General features: G+C 40.9%; 1 protein-coding gene across 4 annotated transcripts in view; it reads left to right on the top strand.

The window, feature by feature from the left end:
• The window catches only part of CACNA2D3 (calcium voltage-gated channel auxiliary subunit alpha2delta 3), a 790,850-nt gene that overhangs the window by 672,123 nt on the left and 105,209 nt on the right, over nucleotides 1-13,518 (top strand). The window lies entirely within an intron of this gene.

Genomic DNA, 13,518 nt, shown 5'->3' with positions numbered 1-13,518 from the left:
TGCTCCTTTGCTTGCTCCCCATCTCCTCTCCCCACCCCCTTTTGAATTGACCTTTCTGTTTATGTGACTTTGGAAATTCTTCACAATCTTTCATCATTTCCCTGATTTTTCACATATAAAACAATAAAGCCACTCCTGTGAGCATCAGGCTTCAATGAACTGTGACTTCTCTAATTGAAGCTGTTGGGAACTTTCCCACCAGGGACTGGAAGTTCTCCTTAAATGTGCCACTTGTTGAGGGTGGGTTTTAATGCTTAAAGCCGCCCTTTGGCACACTCAAATGCTCCACATGCCCACCATGACTACATGTAAGGGTAAAAAACTGCTTTTCTTGAGGCAGCAAGAAGTGTACTCCCTGGCCCCAGGTATAATAGAGGAGCTGAGTGTGGGGTTTGGAATCATGTGAATGTGGATTTGAAAGTGGCTTTACCATTCACCTTTCAGTGTCTCTGGGCAAGTGACTTGGCCGCTGGGAGCCTCATAGCCTCCTCTCTAACGTGGGGATAACAGCACTCCTGGATGCTTCACAAGATTGTTCCTAGGATTAAATAACATATCTTTGCCCAGATCACCTTACTAAATGTGCACAATTATCCATGAAAATGTCTCCTAGGACTTTCATGCTGCTAGCTTTAAAGGGCAACCTTGACTTGATGGGTAGAGGGAGATACTGACAAAAGACCAGGAAGCCTGGCCCCTCAGATTTCAAGAGAATGAAGATAAAAAATCAGACTGTGACTATCCTTAATACCCTGCTCTTGGAGATCCGTCTTGTCTTTTGGCCAAGTGAGAACCCAATATACTCATCCTGCCCCCTTTCAGGAAGAATCTGCGTACTCAGCCTGCCATCTTTTGTCCTCTCTCCAGTATTCTTTGAGCATGAGAGCTACAGTGGGGAAAAGTCAGATGTTGGTGACAGAGAGCCATTTGAATCTTAATAAGGGCTAAATGGTTCCATCTTTCCTTCCTTCCTGCCTTCCCGCCATCCTGTCTGTTTCCAGTGCAGAGAGTTTAATAATAATCATTCCTTGACGGTACATGACTACCAATAGCCCATATGTAGCCTTCAGTCATTAATTTGTCATAATATAACAAATACCTGTGAACCTAAAGCTCACTCTAAGAACTAGAAGGTTACCAATAATTCATATTCACTTGTATGACTGTTTTTCCCAGTGGTCGGCAAATATATATTTTTTTTTTTGTAAAGGGTCAGATAGTAAATATTTTAGACATTGAGGGCTAAATGGTCTCTGACGCATCTACTCAACTCTGATGTAGCATGAAACCAGCCATAGCCAATCCATAAAAACAGGAGCCTGCCTGTGTTCCAGTAAAACTGTATTTATATAAACAGGTGGAAGACCGGATCAACCCACAAGACATAGTCTGCAAACCCTGCTCTAGGTCCTTCTGTAGCCACTGCTGTCACTGCTCTATCACCATCACCCACCCCCAAATTCCACCACCCAGCTGAACATATCCACCATACTATCTCTTCATCTATAAAAAGAGGAGTCGTGGGTAGGATGATCTTGAAGGCCCTCTTATGTATAAAATCTATCATTCTGGTCAGAACACCTGAGTGGACTTGAAAGGCCCTGTATTCACAGACTTCAGGGGAAGGTTAGACAAAGAATTTGAGTGTCTTTTTGGTTTGTAGCAGAGCTATTTAAGCTGTGTGCTTGCAGAGCCCAACCAGGGTCCACATCTTGTGGACTCAGAAGCCTGAAAAAGATGAATACATTGACAGCACAGCTGGTGTAGGAGGCCAGGACACCTGCAAAGAAACGGCAGCCAACCAGAGTACTTTAATAAATGTTCGCAGTTATCCATGAGAATGTCCATGAAACTGCAGTTAAGGCCAGGCTGGGTGGCAAAGAAGCAACATACATTCATGCTGCTTACACCCTAAGGCTGTTTGGTCTTAGGCAAACTTCAGAATCTCTCTGAGTCTCAGCTTCCTCATCTGTAGAATGCAGATAGTAGCTACCTCATAGGATACAGGAGGGATCAGTGTTAAGTGCACAGCACAGGTCTGGGAGAGACCTGCAAAGCAAATGATCAAAAGTGGCCTTTCCTCTTAGCAGTGGTTATTCTTAGACCTCAAATAGTCTGGACTGGCTGCTCCTACCTAAGCTGTGAATACTCTTGGAACATGCAAAGAACATTCCCAGCTATGAGTTCTTGGGAGCAGTGGCTTACCGCGCAGAGGCGTTCTTTGGTTCTCTTTTACTCCTACTGACTCTAAATGGCGATTAAAAGATAGGCAGCGCATACTAGGACTTTGCATGTGGAGGTTGGGAGGCTGAATGATTTATTCTGTCTGACCTCAGTCCAGAGAACAAAGGGAGGGTGCGTGATCTACATGCTAATCTCTCCCTGCAGTGCCTTCTCTCCCTCCCTCCTGTAATGAACCAAATCCCAGAAGTGGCAAGTCAACTCTGCATGCAAAACAGTAACCAAGGAGAGATTCTGAATGTCAGGTCAGGCCAAGCTGCTGTCTAGAGGGAACACTCCACTGCGAGGTGCTCCTGATACCAAGACCTAGTCAAAAGTACAGGGTGTTTCCCGCACAGAAACTTACTTCAGACACACCCTCAGAGTCTGTGGTGACTGTCACACTCAGATTTCAAGAATTTCCTAGTTTCTGTCTATTACCTGTATACCTTTGTCCATGTTAAGTCAGAATGTTTCCTAATATAAATTAGTCTATTTAACATTTCACCTCACTCAAAAAAAAAAAAAAAACAATTATTAACTCCTAAAATTGATGATGTCTTCAAATCTGGCAAATATGTGATAGCTTTTTCTCCTAGGTAATGCTATAAAGCTATTTTAAAAGAATATGTTAGAGTTAAATATATTCACAGGGAGGATACTCATAATAAGTTGTTAGGTTAAATAAAGCAATTTGAATAGGAATGCACATTGTATAATCCCATTTATATTGGGGGGGGGGGGAAGTCAGTGGTGGAGGGATTAACCCTGAAAATATGTATTGGTTTGTCTAAAGACGGAATACCCTGATAAGCCAAGGGGCAGGGATAATTTAAGAAGAAGAAATGAAAATTAAATTTTTCTGTTTATAACTGTGTATTTAATTTGCTACAAACAACATCTATAGTTTTAAAAATACAAAGGAAAAGAACTGACTTTTGTTAAGTAGCAAGAAGAGGTATATTTTATTTGTTGGGACATTTGAGATGGCTTATTTCCTAGTGACCAGTTTTATTGCATGTGCAAATACAGCATTCCTAGAGTTCATATCCTCTCATCCTACAGGATTAGCCACGAAGGTGACATCTGTCTTTCTCTGCCAAATTATCTGCACAAGTCACCAAACCATATAATGCATATAAGTATTTCTCCCAGTTTTAATGTCTGCTTTGGTAAAATCGTGGCAAAGTGCTTCCCCATCCCTGCCAGTGGGCCCCCATCCAAAGCAGGTGCTATGGTGATCTGATGCAAGGGAGGCAGCCAGACTGAGTGACAGCTGCAGCCCAAGATAGTAGGAAGGGGGGAGGGTGGTACCACACATCCACTCAGAAATTTCATTTGATTATGGAAGAGATATGACATTTGTAAAATATTTCCCTAGGAATTGCAGATGACAAAATAGCACCCAGGTATAAAATTTATACAGGGCTATTTAAAAATCTTCGGTGTTATTTCCTTCCTCCCTCCCTCCCTCCCTCCCTTTCTTCTTTCCTTCCTTCCTTCCTTCCTCCTCTTTCTCTTTGAGCTTATAAAATGTATAGCAAGAAAACTAGGTATATAGTTTAAAATGTCAATCATATCATTCATTTAGTGCTTACAATGGGCCAGATATTGCTAAGGATTTGTATCAGTTAAAGTAATGTAATTGCTGTAACAAGAAAATCCCAAATCTCAGTGGCTTACCACAACAGCTTATTTATTGTTCTTAGCACTGTCCCTTTCAGGTTGACAGGGAGGCTAGGCTCTATGCATTCAGGGACCCAGGCTCATTCTTTCTTGTCATTACACCCTCTGTTTAGTTCTCGGAGCCCTCTCCATCAACTGGCTAATGTGAAAAGATAGGATCAGGCATGGACCAGGCCTGGAAATGGTACTTTTAACTTCTGCTTACATTTCAATGGCCAGAATGAAATCACATGATCATATCTAACAGTAAGGGAGACTGGGAAATATAATCTAACTATGTGCCTTGGAAAAAGAGGAGCCATACATGTTGGAGAGCATCTCTGCTTCCACATTTTGTTTGTAATATCTCACTTAAAGGTGACAGCTCACTAGTCTATAAGCTTAAGATGGTTTCTTGTATTTCTTCCCCTAGTTTCTACAGTACCACATAGTAGGTTTATTAAGTAAATGCTGAATGAATGAATGAATGAATGAATGAATGACAAACCTGAGGGACAGAAGCTAAGTAATTTGCCCAAGGTCTCTAGCATATTTATTGCAAATACATGAATCATGAGTATCCACGTTAGGTACACTATTTAGGGAAACTATAGTTTTACGTATTTTATGTCTTAAGCTCTTTTTTTTTATATAATCCATTAAGCTACAAATTTAATGATCTAAAAGCTTTAACTCAGAAGATTAGAACATGGTTTCCTTTTGAGGTGTTCAATGGAGAATCAAGGCATGTGGGTTCTCTAGTGAGAAGGTGGGAAGGATGTGAGCCCCTCCTCATTCTTGCTTGCCTTTATACTAAAGTAAAAATTGAGGTTCAAGGGCTACCTACAGTCCATCAGTTTATTTCACATGACTCTCTGTGGAATTTAAACTCCCTTCACCTGGCATTTAGATGTCTGATAAAATTAGTAGAGTAATGGATTTGAAATAAAATTAGTGGAGTAGTTCATATTAGATGTGTACGTCCAATCCCCCAAAACTAAGGGAGACAGTGGCCAAAACGTATGAGACTGCTTTTCAAGGTCCACTTGTCCACAGAGCCTAGATCTGAGCTAGGTGCTGTGGGAACGAGGAAAGACATACCACACTGACTTTTGGCCTTCAAAGAACTTAACTAGTTTGTAGGGTACTATTTAGCAATCTTTATTTATTAAGTCAGATGCTATGCTGATCCTCTCATCACCTTGAATCTGTTACCCATGAGAAGACTGGGTATGACTTTGTTGGACACATGCTCCTCAACTCTCCAGAACCAAGTCTCAGAAGTATTTTGGCTGGTAGCAGAGGCAGACCAGACCTAGATGCAATTTTTTTTTTTTTTTTTTTTAGTATGTTCACTCTGCACTGTCAAGTTTAGAGGAAGTACAGACTTCCCATTCCAATGTCATCCCAACCTCAGCCTTCTAGCGCTCAGTTTGTCTGCATACAGGATGTATCCGAAGATAAAGATGCATTTCAGATAAGTATGATTAAAGGTAATTAGTGAGCTCATGCAGCTGGTAGAATAAACATAGACAGATGCTGGTTGATATAAAGCTAATGAAAGAAACAAAAGGATCAAGAAACATGGCAGCTTAGGAAGCCTGGCCAAGGCCTCACACTGACTAGTTTTACTTAGATCTTTTGATTGACTACTTTTGTCCCTGCCCCAAAAATATAAATTGGAATCAAATTCATGTTTGATTGTTTGTTCATGTTACCTATAAAATGAATGGTTTGTGCAGTTCTTCTTGGTGAATCTTTATCTATTTTTGTGCTTTTATTATAACATGATAGTTCAGTTTCTGAAATAAATGACAATGTGTTTTTCATACTTTCAAGTTATAGCTTAGTGTATGTATATTGTGTTGCAGTAATAAATCTGTTTTTCCTTTTTCTCTTTAAAGTTTGCTCTATGTTAGCTCTTTGATACATGTAGCTTGAAATGTTCTGGAAAACACAATTGTCTCAAACAGGACTTATACTGTAACCCACCAATTCCTGGAATTTAGGAATATTTTTTGTTATTCTAGCCTTCATCTGTCTCACCATTTCATTTTAGAACAGAGTCTCAGTTATAAAAGAGAATCCGGAGTGAAACCATCTAGGTACAAATGCTGCCCTCCAACATTTACTGGGTGTGTGACTTTGAATAAATTACTTAACCTCTCTGATCTTCAATTTAATCATCTAAACAAAGGAACCCTGGCAAAACTGGCAGATTTGCAATATTAAATAATATTTTTATGTAAAATTTTAGCAAAAATGCCTCTGCACATAGCATGTACATTAGCTAGTATCCCCTATTATTGTGTTTGTATGATATGTATCAACTAGGCACTTAGCCTGTATCTATATGCACTAATCTGTTTGGAACAAAAACCTGTGAGTTAAATGCAAAGGACCATTTTGCTGTTGTGGCAGAGTTAACTATCTTTTTGGATTATAAAGCTTGTCTGTGAATGTGTATTTGCCTAGAATCAGCTGCAATCTAAGTGAATTTATGCTCTACATATCTCTGCTTGTCATCAGAATAATTCCACAAACAAAAGAAAGTTGGCCGTTGGTGTCATGTGACTGCAGCCTTCATGTGGGACTTTTGTTAGCAAAATAAAGGTCCTGCATTGACTTTGATGCAGCCGCTAACCCAGTTTATAATGAACAACTTCCCATTTCGGTCTAGTAGCAATGTTCTCATCCTTTCATTTAATCCAAGTATCCCATATTGGCCCACCTACTATGCTTGTACTGTTATTTTTAAAGATTTACCTACCGATCTTTCCTCTAGTCAATCCCTTGTTGGTAGGGGCCCTGTTCCCCATCCTTGCGTAATTAGCAAAAACATGTAGTCATCTCCCTAGGGCTGTTTAACTTTCATCATAAAGCATGACTATCAGAGTTTCGAGGTTGATAGGAGTGGAAACATTTGTGTTCAACAAGCAAGCTCCTTCATGTGTTGTCAACATTTCATTTGTGATTCTAATGAGGGCCGAGGAGAAAATAAACTTGGTGTACGGCTCTCCACTGCTACAGCTGATGTTTATAAGTCCATGGCCCCGAGTTGCTCTTAGCATGAAGACATTTGGAAATGCAGCTGTGAGCTGCTGCTGTGTGTGGTGAAGAGCTAAGATGGTTAAATCTACTGAGACATTCCTAGGAATTGCAATGTAGGTGTTTACTTCTTAGGGACTGGCATTTCTCTACTCATTGGTGTTTTAAATGTCTCCTGAAGACAAAAACACCCTTATCTAAAAATAGGGTATATTAGAGGCACTCTCATTCTTCACCCCTATTTCATCTCATCTCTGAAAGTCTGTCATAGATTTCATTCGCTATTATTTCTTTATCAAGAAGATATCTCTTGGGTGTTCCTTATCTGTTAAGCTCTATGTTTGGGGATATTATAAGCATGAAAATAAGACACAGCAAAGTAGGTAGACCCACAATCTAAATGGCCCCTACAGTCTAGCAAGGAGACCAGCATTCATAATGCAGCCACACAAATATAAGAAAAACTGAGGCTGTGAAAAGTGCTAGGAAGTGGAGGTACATGGTACCATAAGAGAATACAGTTAGGGAATCTGATTTGGGATATTGGGGCAGCCATTCTTATGGATTTTATAACTAGTTTGCAATGGAAGGATGGGCTAGAGTTTACTGTAGGGAGGGGAAGGGACAAGAACCATTTCAGGTAAAGACATGGCTTATGTAACTCTCAAAGGACAATGAGATGGCTGTGTACCCTGGGAGCTGCTGGGAGCCCAATGTAGCTATAACACAGAAGGTGAGGAAAGAGGTCAGGTGAGAAGATACTAGAGAAGAGAGAGGCGAAGAAACTGGTTGTTGACCCCTCCATCCCCAGTATCCACTATAACTGTATCATTAATATTAGAAAGAGCTATCTCTTTTTCTACTTCTACCCTCCACACATACACCATTGCAAACATGCAGCTGTCTATTGCTGGGGTCAGAATTAGAGCACTGCAGTCTGCAGTATGCCCTGTAATATACTTTGGGAGGAGCCGGCACTTCAAGGCAGTGTCCTGTGGCAGCTCCACCATCTTACCAAAGCTAGGGAAATGCATCTCACTGTCCTCTATACAGATGTAGAGAGGATTGCAATTTGGCAAGCATTACAAAATCTCAGTGCACTTTTATCAAATCCTGAGCTTTTACTTACAGTTTGTGGTTTTGAGCCAATCCATTCCACACCTGCCTGAGGAGTGGCAGAGTGGAGTTGTCATCCTCCCCACACAGGGGCATGAATCAAGTGCAGTGGAGGATGAGCCAGCCCTTCTGGTGCTTGGAGGCTAGGTTGATGGGACAGAACTTTCTCTCCTGAGCGTTCATGTATTTGTTAGTGTGGATATGATACCCAGCAGACAAGGGATGGCAAGCAAGTGCTTGTGTGCCACAGTTTCATGCTTTGTGGGCCCAGATGGCCCTACCAGTGGCCCCATGGTCCCCAGCATGGCCTTGAAATCCTTTCCGGCTCAGCATTTGAGGCAAACAACAGCAGACAACTGGTGGCATCATGCTGACATAATCCTTGTTGCTGTCCCTGAAGCAAATCCTTGTTATCTGCAAATCTGAGTTGTAAGTCTGGAATACAAGTGCCATTTTGCTGAGGGAAGAATTTGGATCAAGCATCAGGAAGCTACTGACCCAGCTCCATCTACCCCCCAACTTCTACATCTTGATGTAAATTTGGTGTTTTCTCCTTGTCCTTGTGAGTATGGTAATTTTTCTACAGTGATAAGTTAATTCTTTAGTTTTTAAAATGGCCTTCAAAAATGAGAAAATTTCAGGGCATGTTGAAAAAGGAGTTAGGTTGTGGTCTGTGTGTTTGCACAGGAAATCCATGGTTTGCACTAGAAATATGATTCCAGAAAAGTCAGAGGATGGTGCAGGCATTTCATATTTCTGACTTGGGCACATGGACGATCCCCAGATAGAGCTCTCTGTGATTGCCAAGCGTTTGCTGGGAGCAATGGGTCAGCCATGAGCATCATGTAGGTTAGCTCACTGAAACTTTCCCTACTCGACATGTCCACTGGCTTCAGAAACTGAAGTGCCCAATCCAAAAGTCAATCTGAAAGGATAACAAATGTTGGACAACAAACTGAGACCAAGAAGAAACTGGGAATCTAGTTCCCTATTTATTTCTCCATGCTTCCTTATAACATTTGGGATAACTTGGCAGTTAAGTAGCAGCTTATTTTTTGTTTAGCTCTTCTGTATAGATAGATATCTGATTGCTCTAACACAGTAAGTCTCTAAATTCTCTGGGCAGAATCAAAACATCTAGAACTCACAGAACACTCAGAAAATCTAAGACATAGAGTTCTTTACCTGAAGACAATCATGAATTCTTTTATCATTCCAGGAGTGGAACTATTGTTTTATATCTTACTGAAGAAAAAAACGAGTTTTGGTGAGAATGAGTCACTTCCAGAGATTGGTTTGTAAGGAGTAGAGCTAGGACTTGAACCCACATCCATCTAATTTCAAAGCCTTTTACCTCCAGCGTTTTTTGTCTCATCTCATTCTTACCAACCCCTTCCCTTTCATCGGGGGAAAAGCAGAATGAGGGTCCTAAAAGAGACTTAGCCCAGACAAAACAGACTTGGTAGAAATGATACTTTAACTGCCACCCCTCCCCCATGACTTCTGCCCTTGTAGGTCCTTTGCCCATTGCTTTTTCAGGCCAAGGGGGCCACCAAGAGAAGAGGAGAACCTGCTGCCTGTCTGTAGCGGCTACAGGGTGGGGAAAGGGTTCTGGGGCTGGAAGTGAGGAAAGCAGGGTACTTTGTGCATGGAGTTAGCACTAATCTGGTCCATCCCCAGAACGGCACTATCAGTCAGATCTCGGACATATTCGTCATGGCTGTTCCCCTGTTTAGAAGCTGCCCCTGCAGGCCCACCCTCTCTTCATGGCTGGGCAGGAAGGGGAGAACTCTTTTTGATCTTTAGACCGGTAGCAGGAGAAGCATGGCATTTCATGGACCTGTTCCTTCCCCTCCACCCAGTTGAGTGTTTGGACAGCCACAGGAACAAAGTCCCTTGGCTACGCTTACTTTAGAACCTCTAGACTCAAGATAGAGCATGTCCTGGAAGAAAGAAGTGAAATGGCTGCCTCCTTCACACTGAAGGATCTAGGTCATAATACAGAGGAGGGGATGCCAAACTCACCTATAAAGATAAGTCAATCACAAAGAGGGTAGGAGAGAGAGAGGATGGAGCTAAACTGATGGCCAGCCCACTGGACAGCTGGACTTCTGTGGTCAGAAAAGAACCACTCACTCACCATGTTGGTTTCCAGTCTCTGTCCACAACTGCATGCCCTGGATAACAGACATTGGCCTGGAAACAGACCAGCTAATTTTGAAATATATCCACAGTTTAAAAAAAGTAAGACAGGTAGCTCGTGGGAGACTGTTTTCTACTTATCCTTCCTCAGAAAAGAAAATTTTTGAGTCAAATAGTTGTGAATAGGGAATGTATGACTTTTAAAATATATATTCGACTTCCCTGTAGTATAGTATACTTTGATGTATTAAAATACAGCTCACCCCACTCAAAGTACTGCCTTGGTGCCTAATGCCGTAAAATTAAACTATTCCTCGCTGATATTTTATTAAGCTCCACCAGCATTTCAGACGCAGACATCTCATAGAGCTTCAGGCCATATGTTTTATGTGCTGTCAGGGTGAACTCTGACTTCAGTTGGTAAAGCCCCCTCCCCAGTTTTTTTAAAGTACAGCATTTTCAAAAACTTTGCTACAGGCCGCTCCCAAATTAAGGACTGTTGAAAGTAAACCATCTCTGGTTGTGTGAGTACGAATGCAAAACAAAGTTGTCTTATGAAAAGAATGAAAAATAAGAATGTTTCTTGGATATCATTTTTGCATTTAACCGTGCAAAAATTTTTCACCATTTTTGGGGGGCCATTTTGGGGGGTGGAGTGTTTTTGAAACCCACATGCAAAAAAAGGATATGTATTTAAGCACAATGAGTTCAGTTGTCTAGCAGGGAGTCAAAGGTACCTGTGTGTTTGCATTTTAAGAAATAAATGGATGTAGCCATAAATGCCGATCCTCTTAACAAGACTAACTTCGTCATTTAATAAGGGAGATTATTTCATAAATTTAAAACCAGTTAACACGTTTAAAACTTGATAAGACAAGGCAATCCTGGTATGTTTCCTGTTCTCCAGTGATTAAAGCAAATCGAACGCTGGGCTAGGGGAGGTTTTCCATGGTACAAGTAATGCTGTGAATGTTTCTCCTGGTAATGCAATTAGGAAATATTGGCCCCAGCTAATGTAATTTAAACAAAACATGTTGTCCTCGTCAAACTTGTTCAAGTTGTTAAACAGGCAAAGCCTTGTCCAAAAAGTTAAAAAACAGGGGCATATAGTGTTTCCATGGAAACTCTGTTAAAATACTGATTTGTGGATATGATCATAATCAGCCCCATAATCTAATATGACTGAATTAAATGAAAAAGAATCTCAGTTATGAAGTAAGCCCCCTGTGTAAGAGTATTCTTACACATGCAGAAAACATATGGATCCTGACACTATTTTCAAACTACTTATTGGCGCAGGGATAGAGCTTTAATACTTCGGTTTTGTCTGTCAATTTTCCCCCCCTCCATTCATTGTTCATCGCGTTTATAATGCTGGGATTATGTGGGTGAACAATAAAGTCTTGATGACATTTGGAGTTTTCGATATGTATCATTGCTCCCCAAACATACCCCATATATTGTTTTCATTGTCTCTTGTGACAAGAGAAGATAACCCATAAGGTTTAACAATTTGTGGAACATTACAAGATTAAGTTTTATTAAGGTAATAATTTCTTTTCTGCTAATGTGATCTTTGTAGAATTCTAACTGTGGTAGTTTTAAATGGATACCTTTGACCTCTAGAGGAAAAGGCACTAATCCAAGAGCTGGGGTGAGTGTCCCTGGAACCCTAGGCAGAGACTTCAAGGACTTTCACTGACCTCCTAACTGCACATTTCTGTGGCTCAGTTTGCACCTGTCTATGCTGTAGTAAAAATTGAAACTACTCACCATGGGATAAACTTCAGCCTGGTGGAATGTCAAAGACACCTGTCTTTCAGCAAACGTACTTAATTTATTTGGAATTCTGTTCCACTGTGAGATCATAGGTGGCATTTGCGGGATCAGTTTCCATATTGCAAAAACATGTCCTCAGTCATGTATGAACGTCAGATGGGTTTACTGTGTGATTGTTAACAAGAACCTGGCAATCATCGATGTCTTAGCCATGAGCATCCAAGAGCATCTATAGAAAGAGTACTGTGACAGTGCAGTGACACACTAATGTACCCCTACACAAGTATGTCAGCACATTTCATACCTCTGTGGTCCCCTGATGCGTGGAACAGGGTCCCAAGGTCTCAGCATGTCTGAGACTCACTTTTCAGGTGAAGAAATGCTAAATAGAGTCAGACAGAACTCAAAGATTCAGACCTTGACCCACGGAGCAGGAACTGGCTCCTCCCTAAGTTTTCCCATCCACCTCCCAGAGCAGCTGCACCTTCCAGGTGTGCACACTTTCTAATTAGGGCACAGAGAGAAACAGGCAAGGTGAGATGATGTAAGTTCAGGCCAGAGTCTGGTGCCAGGAGCTCAAATCTGCTTATTACCTGCTCCTGTCAATGCTTTGCTTTCTATTTCTAACTAATTTGGTTTTATAACAAAGTTATAGAACAAATACATTAACATGTTTTTTTTTTTTAATTGGATAGTACTTTAAAAGCTTACAAAGATAAAAGCAGGCTCCTAACCCCGACTCCCCCACCACTCTCAAAGCCTGGTCCCACTCCCTGTAGACAACAGCTTCTGCCATTCTTAGCATCTCTATTTCTCATTAGCAAATTGAGATTACTGGGTTTTATTTATTTTTAGACATTACTTATTTACTTCTTTAAATAAGTGGATGCTTTGTACTTTTTATACCAGCCCTTCTAGCCCTCTCCCTGTTTTATCAATACAACTATGTATCTATTTCAGTTTTGAATAATTAGACAGAGATTTTATTATTAGAACCATCTATATCTATTCCCTAGTATGTTAAATGGAGTACTATTGTGTGTTTCCTTTTTTTATGACATGTTTCCCTGGGCTGAAAAATCCCCCGTACTTTTATTTGCTTAGTTTTCCTTCTGCTCATCACTATTTTTTCCCCATGTGTTTCATCAGATATCTCAAATGCCCAGTGTTAACTATTTTCTAAATATTCAGTGTTTCTGCCTATTTCATCATTCTTTGGAGAGACCCTGCTCTGTGCATCCTCTGTCATCCTGTTCCATCTGGATAATTGCTCTTCAGGCAGGCTGGTCAGTTGGACTCCTAAGACTTCCCTTCATCCCCCCGTTCCTCTGTTGTAGCCTTCTCTCCCCTAGACCCTGTCTTCCCTTTTCCTGAATTAATCCCTCATTTCACTCACAATCATTCTCCATTGTTTGTTTGTTTGTTTGTTTGTTTTTAAGAAAAGAAGATAAAATTTCTTCAGTTCTTGTAGCTCTGAGAATGTCTTATTTCACTCCTACACATGCTAATCATTTGGCTGGGTATAGGATTCTGGGCTGGAGATCACTG

This window comes from Rousettus aegyptiacus, unplaced genomic scaffold, assembly GCF_014176215.1.
Source record: "Rousettus aegyptiacus isolate mRouAeg1 unplaced genomic scaffold, mRouAeg1.p scaffold_m13_p_4, whole genome shotgun sequence".
Taxonomy (NCBI): Eukaryota; Metazoa; Chordata; class Mammalia; order Chiroptera; family Pteropodidae; genus Rousettus; species Rousettus aegyptiacus.
Note: the sequence above shows the minus strand (reverse complement) of the source record. Positions and strands in the feature narration are given on the sequence as shown.